This window comes from Sorex araneus, chromosome 3 (assembly GCF_027595985.1).
Source record: "Sorex araneus isolate mSorAra2 chromosome 3, mSorAra2.pri, whole genome shotgun sequence".
Lineage (NCBI taxonomy): Eukaryota > Metazoa > Chordata > Mammalia > Eulipotyphla > Soricidae > Sorex > Sorex araneus.
Window position 1 is genome coordinate 47,552,764 of NC_073304.1, and position 11,179 is coordinate 47,563,942.

At 41.7% G+C, this 11,179-nt stretch overlaps 1 pseudogene; it reads right to left on the reverse strand.

Annotated features, from left to right (window-relative positions):
- Positions 1-7,687: 7,687 nt before the first annotated feature.
- Positions 7,688-10,162, reverse strand: LOC129403588 (uncharacterized; annotated as a pseudogene).
- Positions 10,163-11,179: the final 1,017 nt, after the last annotated feature.

Below are 11,179 nucleotides of genomic sequence, written 5' to 3' on the forward strand. Positions count from 1 at the left end.
TTTGGGACAGACTATGTGTGTTTGGGAAAAATTGCTTGATTTCTCCTAGTTGCTTCTTCATCTGAAAAAATTAGAATAAAAATAGGTTTTAGTAGGGCTATTAGGAGGATTAAATAATGTATGTAGGAAAAGGAACACATCTGTTTGCATGATTCATCCATATGCTGTGAATGAAAGATCATGAACTTCACATTAACATTGGACACTTGGGACAATGTTACTAAATTTTCTCTCAGTCTAGATTTTAGCTGTTATCTCATTCAGGCCACTTCCTGTTTTCACATTCTTCCACCCAGGGATTTCTCAGACCTAATGCCAATACATACTGTTCTCAAGAAGGGTTCACTTCTTTTATTTTTGTTATTTTTTATATTATGCTTAGCTTCTCTGAAATAGTGAAAATTTTGCTAGGATTTCTCAAATGTGGCATGTGATAGTTTACCCCAGAAGAGAGTTATATTAGCTTCGATTTTAAAAGATCCATATTAATGAATTCTTTGTTTTTGTCCTATGTTTGGTTTGTTGGTTTTGTTTTGGATTGGAGCCACACACAATTGTGGGGACTATTCCTGGCTTTGCTGAGTGACCCCTGGATGTGCTCATATCCCATACTATCTCTCCATACCGCCTATGTCAATTAATTCTTTACACAAATGTGTGTGGTGTGTCCGGTTTGTGAAATGTCTCTTTGGGGGTACATGAGAGTTCATATAGACATTTCCTGATTTTCTGAAGTTAAAAATCTAGAAGAGTGAGAGAGGAGAGAAGGAAGAGAATGAGGAAAAGGAAAGAAGAAAGGAAAGGAAGGAGAAAGGAGAGAGAAGAGAGCAGAAAGAAGGATAGAGCAAGATTGTTAAGCAAGAAGAATGTCAGCTGTTCATTTTTATTTTTATCCTATTTATTTATTGGTGGAGTCAGAGATTGAACTCAGGGCCTCACACCTGCTAGGAAAGTGTTCCACCACATAGCCACATCTGTAGTCCACAAAATATCAGCTATGGGGCCAGAGAGATAGTGCAGTGGTAAGTCACTTGCCTTGTATGAGACCTACCCCAATTCAATACCTGGAACCACAGATGGTCCTCTGAATACAGTAAGGGTCACTCCTGAGTACAGAACCAGAAATACTGTTGATACTGTACTCACTCCTGAGTACAGAACCTGAGCACTGTTGGATATGACCTGCCACAACCCCACTCCCCCAGATTGTCAGCTAAGGAAGGTTCTATATTGCCACATAGTGAAAAAGAATATGGAAGAAATAGCAGAAAGCCTGACTTTGTTCAATAACCAAGGTTTTTGAGACAGAAATCACTGTCACTGTCACTGTCATCCTGTTGCTCATCGATTTGCTCAAACGGGAACCAGTAACATCTCATTGTGAGACTTGTTACTGTTTTTGGCATATCAAATAAGCCACAGGTAGCTTGCCAGGCTTTGCTGTGTGGGTGAGACAGAAATATTAAATTGAATTTGAGTGATGAGAGAGAGAGAGAGAGAGAGAGAGAGAGAGAGAGAAAGCAATGAGAATAAGGTTCCCGAGAACATTATTCCCTCCTGAATAAACGTCTGAATAAAAGACTGAACCAAAGTCATTTGGGAGTCAGAGGATCTTACCGTGGGCCCCACCCTGATTCTGTCTTGTTCCAGCCCAAAGTTTCTTTTTAACCATTGAAACAAGGCACTAGCCTGAACAAGAATGGGGCCTCAGCCATGCATCACATCCATGTCTGCACTTTTGTGCCTTCCTCCTCTTTGGGTTTAAATATGTCGACTAGGACATTGCTTCTGCATAAACCACCTCCTACTCGCCCTGCACACATTCCTATTACAGAGAACCTCCAAGTGGGTTAACACAGGTGATAAAATATTTGCTAAGACTTATTAGAAATGTTTCTGGAATAATCATCTTAATATGTCCAACCCCTGAGGCAGGACCTGCATCAACATGTGGATCTCTGCAAACATTTTTTCTTTGTTGGATGAACAAATAGGCGAATGGATACATTTTAGAGAAGTGTATTCATTAATGTTGCAGTTATCTACTGGGTGTCGATTAAGTCCCAGGCCTCATTCTCAAGTTTGTGAGGGAGCAGTGAACAAAATAGACCAATCTCCTTGCCTGTGAAGCTTACCTGCATGTAATGACTTAAAAACCATCCTGAATATGCTAGATTGTGCTGTGGTGTATGTGTCTCCATAATTTTCTGGGGGAAGCACTGAGGGAAGGGGAAATAATGGAAATTGATGTAAAAGTATGCATGATTTTAGAAAAGGTAACAATAGTCCATCCAAAGCAACAGAAGATGGAATGTCATATAATATAGACTCAACCTGATTTATACTCTGCTAATAGATTAGATGAATTTGTAGAGTCTTCAGAGCACCCCCAAGTCAGCATTCTGGGGCCTGGAAGACAGGATTTGCAGCAGGAAGCCAATGTCTAACTAAACCGTTCCTCTTCTGTTTATCCATTCAGAGAACTCACTACCAGTTTACATTGCACATACTAACACTTTAAAAATTAAAAAAAAAATAGAGGAGCAAACATGATAAACTCTCAATATCTGTATTGCAAACCATAATGCCCAAAAGGTAAGAGAGAGAAAGAGAGAGAGAGAGAGAAAGAGAGAGAGACAGACAGACAGACACAGACAGGAACAGAGACAGACAAAGACAGAGACAGAGACAGAGACAGAGACAGAGACAGAGACAGAGAAGGAAAGTAGCTGCCATAGAGGCAAGCTGGGGGATTCGGGGGTAGTGGGAGGGAAACTGAGTTCATTGATGGTGGGAAATGGACACTGGTGGAGGGATGGATGTTGGATCATGTTGGGTATTGGGTGTGACTAAAACCTGACCAGGAACAGCTCTGTAACTGAGATTCTCATGGTGATGCAATAAAATTTTTTTTTAATAAAAATAAAAATAAAAAAATAAACAAAATTAAAACAAGTCATATAAATTAGTGAAGGACTTGCTCTTTCCTCATTAAAAATAAGAGGAAATCTAATTATAAGTAGCAGGAAAAATTCTTTGAAGCTGGAGTGTTTAGATTCTTCAGTATCACTTCAGGATACTGCAGTGATAGATGTGCCAGTGGTGGTGATAGTCATACCTACCTTATTCAGCAATCACAGGAAAAATATATTTGAATTCAAATTGTATTCCAAATATTCAGAATAAATAAATACCCTAGTTACTGGTCACTATAAGAAATATATTCAGTTGCCCACACAGATAAAAACATAATATGCCCTAAAAAAATCACTTTATTTAGTCTTGCTCCTTTTCAACCCTCCCTCAAGGAAGGTAGGATACAGAAGAAGAATTTTTTAAAGTAAAAGCCCACAGGGCAAACAGAACAAATTGCAGCCTGGACAGGTGCCACACGAAACTCAACATCTATCCAAAACTAGGGCCAATTCCAAATATTGTCCTTGGAGATTGAAGTGCTGGGATACAAAAATAAATGTGATATTTTATCAATTTTTAATTATTATCTCAATTTTGTGAGGCAGAATATTAATAGTCCACTATTGGAAGTTTGATACTATTGATGTCAAACATAAATTCTCAGCAGTGGTGACTTTTAACTCCTGAGCTCCTGAGGCCGTTGTTCATGCACATTGAGGACACCAGCAGGGAACTTGCAGGCTGCAAACTGAGGTGGGGAGAGCTACAAGAGGGTAGTAGTGGTGGTGTCACCGGGAGAGGCGGCTGCACCCTGTGGTCTAAGAGCTCATCTCTCAAGAAAGAGAAAGACACAGAGAGTTCACTCTGGAAAGGCAGTGCAGGACAGATTTTATTAAAGAAAAGAAAGGAGAGAAAAACAGAGATTTTAGGATATATTCACAGCAGGCTCGAGTGAGAAGGGGACAGCCCGGCCAAAGGCTGCGGTGGGGTTTTATTTGACCATTTTCTTTTGCTTCCAGTTTGGGATGTTCCCATCAGTTCCCCGATGTTGTATTATTTCCAAGGTGGGAGAGTCTTGGAGCCAGGCAGTTTTCCTTCCTGGAAGAATCATGGATCTTGGCGTTGTCAGAATTTCAAGACTCCCCCATTCTCAAGTATTTTGCTTTAAGGCTGTTTCCTGCCTGTGTCCACCCGGACCACCTCTCTGATTACCTCAGTCTCTACCACCTGCCCCTGCAGGACCCTGTAGCTAATAATGGAAGCAGTTGTAATAACAATGGCAATAAAAGTGGTAGTAATAATACTAGTAGTAATAGTGTTTGATAACTCTACCACTGTAGGGAATTACTGATCTTGATGCTTATCAGCAAATTTGTAAAACTCTCCTTCTCTCTAATTGTAACCAGCTAAAGAATCAGTTTCTTTCCATTCTTACTCTTTCACATTGAAGTCTGACATTTCAGTTAGGATGGATTTTCCTTAAAGCAAACCATTTGCCAGAAATGATGCTTCAATATTTTCAGAAGCAAATAATATTGCTGGGTTAGTGAATATTTTAAAAATCCATTTCTTTCTTTGGAGAGGGCAGACAGGTTTTTAATAGTTTATCATCTGAAAAAAAAAGTGTCCTTAAATTTCTCTTCTGAAAAATATGGTAATAGATCAATTCAATTGTGTCTGATTCAAATAATCTTTGGATTGCCATGCATATCTCTAAGAATTGCAGCTCCATAACTTCTGCATGGAGACTGTATTGACATATGAAGGATCTTTGTAACAGGTATCACATTAAAGATATTCCATCCCTTAAAAGCTTAACTGTTTGGCTGGAATGATAGCACGGCAGACCTGGGTGCTTGCCTTCCACACAGGTCTCCTGGTTTGATCCTCAGCACCCTATTTAGTTCTCCGATCCAATTACCTGCTGGGTGTGGTAACAAAACACAAAAGTAAAGTATGGCCAGTTTAGTGTCCTCTTCAGTATAGTCCTGGGAGTTGGCCACTTTTTCTGCAAGCTGTTGTTGATTTTGGGTGTGACTGGTCTACTTTTCAACCCACCCCACCACTGCCTCAATTTCCGAAATTTTATTCTGCTTTATATTCCTTTGCGATGTGCTAATTTTGCATTTTCTGTCAATCCCTTGGATACACTCCATGTGGACTACTTGGTGAATGAATGTGGACTGTTATTTTTTTTCTGAAATTTGATTCTGCTTTATTATGATTGCCAAGAGAGGTTTGGATCTCACATTACTAAAATCACAGCAAATATGACTGTGTACATATTTATGTAATGATAACTTATGAATTGAAGTATCAGTGATGGTGTGACAACCACAGTCTTCAGAAGAGCAATAGGTATCTTAGAGTAAAATAAATAGCAAGTTCAAATAAAATTCTTTATGCGTAACCTCACCAGGACTTAATGCCTCACTTAATACCTTAATATTGTAGTTCTAGCCTCTCCCAATATAGGGTTTCCAGATCAGAACTGGAGAGGTAATCACATGATTAAAAACTCCCTTTCTTCTCCCTAAGGGAAGGTGTCTTGGCCTGAAATAATCTTTCTATTCTTGTCCCACCCTCTTTTCTGACTATAAAAATCTTCCACGTTGTCCTTTCACAAACTCTTTATAGGGTCTTTCTACTTGCTAGATGAGATGCTGCCTAATTATTCCATAAAGCCAGTTACACGTATCGCAGTGGTTTGATTTTTAAGAGTGAATAAGAAGAAGCAAACTTTTTCCATCATTCTTCATCCAATCTACCTGAATGCAAGGGATATAAGAACTGCCTTCACATGCATGGTTTAGTTAAAAGTCTTGACATGCCTTTATTTTGATGGGAACTAAAAACTGTTCAATGTTTAAAATAATGTTTGAATAAATGCAAGTCTCTATATGACCTTTGTTAACATTTCTCATACAGAATCAAAGTTCACCAGACTAATATGCTTAATTCTACTAGCGGGTGTTTGTAGGAGAAAAAAGGCTGCCACGCTTTAAAAAATGGCTCTGTCATGAGGAGTATTTCATATTAGGGGTTCTTAAAAGTGGAGGGAGATTACCCCTTTATAAGAGAAATTTGCATGTGAAAGGGAATATCTCCCTTTGTAAGGGTGCCTTCCTCATAGTATAAGGAGACCCTGATCACTCATTCTTTCTGGGAGAATTGTCTCTATAACTCTTAGTGATAAGGAAAGCAGCAGTTTAGGTCTGCTTCAGTAGAACCTTTGTTTATCTGCCTTTCTTGATCTTCTCCCTAATTGATCTCCCTCAAGCTACCCCAATACCCTTTGTATTTAGCGGAATTCATTTAAGGAGATGACTTAGTCATTTTGGTGAGTTACCCAGTTTTACAGAGTCTCTCTATTGCATATGCATCACTGTATCACTGTCATCCCCATCCCCTTGTTCATCTATTTGCTCTAGCAGACACCAGTAACATCTCCCTTCATCCCAGCCTGAGATTTTAGCAGCCTCTTCTTACTTGTTTTTCCCAAAGATTGGAGGCTCTTTCAGGGTCAGAGGAATGAGACATGTTATTGCTACTGTATTTAGCATATTGAATATGACACAGGGAGTTTGCCAGGCTCTTCCTGTGTGGGCTGGCAAGAGTATATTTAAATTTTAAAGAACAGTGCCAAACTGCCTTCCAAAATGACCACCGCTGTCAGCTGCAGGAGTTGAGAGTTCTGGCGGCTGAGACCCTCAGCGACCCTCAGCACTGGAAGTCATCTGGACCAAGCCCACAGGCATGAGACCATACTTCACTGTTTCACTGTGCGTTTCTCTGATGAAAAACAATGGAAGCAAACACCTTTTCATCTGCTTATCTGCCATCTCTAGGGAAGAATATGGGAAGATCTCTTGCATCTGTTTTTCAATCATTTCTCTTAAGGCTGAGTTTTGCAAGTTCTCCACAGAGTTTTGAATAACTATCCTTTATTAGATTCACCTTCTGAAAATTTTTTTTCTGGTGTGTTTGACGTTTCATTCTCATGATACTAAAGTGAGCTGTTATGTGAGGTACTTGTTGCTACGTGATCATTTTAGTTTTCTGTGACAATGAATGGCGACCTAAGGAATATGTAAGATATGCATAGGGGAGGAAAGAAGCGGAAGGAGGGAAAGAAAAAAGAATGGAAGGAAGGGAGGGAGGGTGGAGAGAATAAGGAAGGAAATTGTCATTTTGTTCTTGCCAGAAGGAATGCTTCCCTATTCTTCAATTATTTAATAAAGCCAATTAGAAATTCAAAATTGTCTCATGGACATATTATGATTATCCCCTTGAGGAAGTTAATAATTATTTTTCTTGTCACTTTAGATAATCAATTTTTTTACCAATCATGAAGAAGCTAGAGAGGAAGAGGACTCCCGCATTTCTGTGTGGGCAATTAATAGAAACTTGTCAGTACATAGCAATTATTTTGACGGGTTTCCTTATCAAACTTTTACCTTCGTAGACTCAAAATCATAAGCATTGTCTTTTTCAAGCAGTCTTGAAATGTTTGCTATTTTGAAACCGGTTATCAGGAACAATGTGTTTGATTTCCAGAAGTACATCTCCTCTTCACATACTTTTTAGTCTTTATTGTGTTTGGATAAAAGATAACATCATGCATGCTATAGTTCAGAAATTATCCCTCTCTTTCTTTTCTTGTAACAGAAGCAGTAATGTTGATATTCTTCTTTCTGCTCATTTCTACAGATACTAGCAATTCATAAATAGAACACTAAAATTACTCATGTCCTAAAGAAATTCACTTGTATCACTTGTAGTCCCGTTGATCTTTGATGTGCTCAAGCGGGCGCCAGTAATGTCTCCATTTGTCCCTGTCACGAGCTAGTGCAGCCCAATGATATCTGCTTGCTCCAGGAACAGGAAGAGCCTCAAATCCTTCATTCAGGGATTTGACGAAGAAATCTGACCATCTAGTTGGTGGGCGGCCACGAGGTCTTCAGACGTCCTGTGGAATCCAGTCAGTAACAGCTCTAGTCCAGCGGTCGTCTATGAATCGCATTACATGACCGGCCCATCTGATTTTTGTGCCTTGGCAAATGAGACAACGTCCCTGATTCTTGACTGTCGAAGGAGGTCAGAACTCCGGATTCCTTCTCTCACTTGAGTGAGACATGATATTCCTAGCATAGCTCTTTTGATTCCTCTTTGGAATACCCTAATAGCATTCTCATCCTGTTTGCGTAGGGCCCAGGTCTCTGAGGCATATGTTAGTGCAGGAAGAATGATGGAATTGAAAAGATGTGCCCGGAGCCGGAGGTTCTTTGTTCTCTTAACACTTCTTCGACACTCTTGAATGCATTCCACGCTGCTCTCTTCCTCCTGTGCAGTTCTGGCACCAAGTCATTCCTCATGTTGATTTCTCGACCCAGGTACACATAGCTGCTGCATTTGGATATGTTTATTTCGTTGAGAGCAAATGGAGCTTCAGGGACCAGTTCGTTTTTCATGAACATAATCTTGTTGAGATTCAGCTGCAATCCGACCGTTCCACACTCGTGATCGAAGTCGGCCAGCATTTGTGCCGCTTGGTTAATGTTTGGTGTTATGAGAACGATGTCATCAGCGAAGCAGAGGTGGTGTAATTGCCGACAGTCTATCTTCACTCCCATTCCTTCCCATTCCAGTCGTTGCATGATGTTCTCAAGGGCAGCACTGAAGAGTTTCGGTGAAATGGTATCACCCTGCCACACCCCTCTCTTTACATCAATGATCACTTCCTTGTAGAATGGTGAGATCCTGGTGGTGAATCCACAATACAGCTCAAGGAGGATTTTGATATACTGAGTTTGAATGCCCTGTTTGGCCAGGGCTTCGATGACCATCTCAGTCTCAACAGAATCGAAGGCCTTCTTTATGTCGATGAACATTAGACAGAGCGGCATCTTGAACTCTCGCGAAACTTGAATGAGTTTGGTCACTGTGTGGATTTGGTCTATCATGCTGAATCCCTTTGGACCAGGCTTGCTCACACGGTTGTCCTTCGTCTAGTGTTCTGCCTATTCTATTCAGGATGACTTGAGTGAACAACATGTAGATGACAGACAGCAGGCAGATTGGGCGATAGTTGCCGATGTCGTGGATGTATCCCTTCTTGTACAACAGAACAGTCCTACTGGTTTTCCACTGAGATGGAACGTTGCATTATTCAGACAGGTAGCATGTGAAGAGTAGAGCGAGTGTATTGATGAGTACTGGCGGCAGATTCTTCAGGTGTTCAGGTCTGACCTTGTCCGGACCAGGTGCTGTACGCATCTTTACCGATGAAATGGCTTGTCAGATTTCAGAAGGGAGAACGTTGGGAATGACATACTCATCCTGCAGAATTTGGTATGTGGGCAGGTGGACATGGCTGTCAAAGAGATCCAAGTAGAAGTCGTGAATAATCCTCTCCATTGCCTTTCTGGAAGATGTGATAGATCCATCGGGACGTTGGAGGGCAGTCATCTTGGTCTTGTAGTTGGCGAAGGACAGGCAAGCATTGAGAATACTTTTCCCAGTTTCTGCTGCACTGGCCAACACTGCTGCTCTTCTCTTTGAGGTCTTCCTTTATCGCATCTCTGCACAGCTTTGTGAGCTCGGACGTTAACTTGTGGTTGCCTGAGGCTCCTGATAAACCATGTTGACAAATGAGCTGGAGAGTTTCCGAAGACAAGAGTCTGTTTATGGCTTTCTCACTCTCGGCATTCTTTGCACAGACATGGAGATGCTGAACCAGTCGATTGTATTCCTTGTCGATACTGTCAACGACAGCATCTTCCCATGTTGTTACAGTAGTGCCAAAGAGCTTCCAGTTGGTGGTCATTCTGGGAGTTGCCTTCTTAGACTTAAGTTTTGTAGACTTTTTTCCCCGCTCTGTGAAGTAGAATTTTGCACGAAGGAGACGATGGTCCGATCCCATTTGGAATTTTGGGACAGCAACGACATCGGTCAGGCAAAACCTTTGATTGAATATGATGCGGTCAATTTCATTGTGGAACTGTCCACCTGGAGACTCCCATGTCCAGCGTTTAGATTCAGCCTTCTGGAACTGTGAGTTACCATGGATGGTCTTGGTCGACATGATGAATTCAGACAGTCTCTCACCTTGATCGTTCCATTCTAGGCCATGTGTCCGAATGTGGAGTTCTTCGGGCGACCTTCTCGGACCTATCTTGGCATTAAAATCACCAACAATGATCTTGTAGAAGGTGTGGTCTTCTTTATAGAACTTCTCCAGTTCCATGTAGAACCTCTCAATTTAGTCTTCATTGTAGTTGGAAGTTGGTATGTAGACGACGAAGATAGAAACTTCAGGCAGTGAGAAACATCTATTCAAGCATAATTGTCCAATTCGGGTTGTTAGGCATTCGAATGAATTGATACTCATGGCCAAGTTCGTGTTAACAAGGACACAGACGCCACCAACGCCTCTGTTGTAGCATGTTCCGAGGAACAATTCTTCTCCAGTGTCGAAAATGGCGTGATGTGATTGATGTCTCCTCATTTCGGTCAGACCAATGATGTCGTACTTGATCTTCTGTGTTTGCACCATCAGGTCCTCGATGGATGCTTCTGATGCCAGTGTCCATGCATTGAAAGTACAGACAATCATTTTAGTCTTTCGTCGTTTTGGCAGTCTAGTTTGTCCCCGAGATTTTTTCAGCCTCTCCTTGCTCATCTTTCTTAACGCTGCCGTATTGGGGGCTCTTTCAGTGACAGGTGAATGAGGCCAATTGTTGTTACTGTTGTTGGCATATCGAATACGCCACGGGTAGCTTGCTAGGCTCTGCTGTGCAGATGGGATACTCTCGGTATCTTGCTGGGCTCTCTGAGGGGGACGGAGGCTTTTTTTTTTTCTTTTTGGATCACACCCGGCGATGCACAGGGGTTACTCCTGGCTCTGCACTCAGGAATTACCCCTGGCGGTGCTCAGGGGACCATATGGGATGCTGGGAATCGAACCCGGGTCGGCCGCGTGCAAGGCAAACGCCCTACCCGCTGTGCTATTGCTCCAGCCCCGGGACGGAGGCTTTTAGGGCAGCCTCCAATCGCCCTTAGAGGTGTTACCATGGTTCACACCAAATTTGAACCCTATCAAATATGGTGCGGAAATTATGGGTATTAAGTATTTATGGTGTGTCCAGAGAGTGGCCTGGAGCGTGGCGGTGGCTGGGTAATGAATGTAGTGGGTGTCGGCCAGTGAGGTATTTATCTGGCTTGGGTAGGGTGGGGCATCTGGGTTTGACCCTTCCCTCAGATG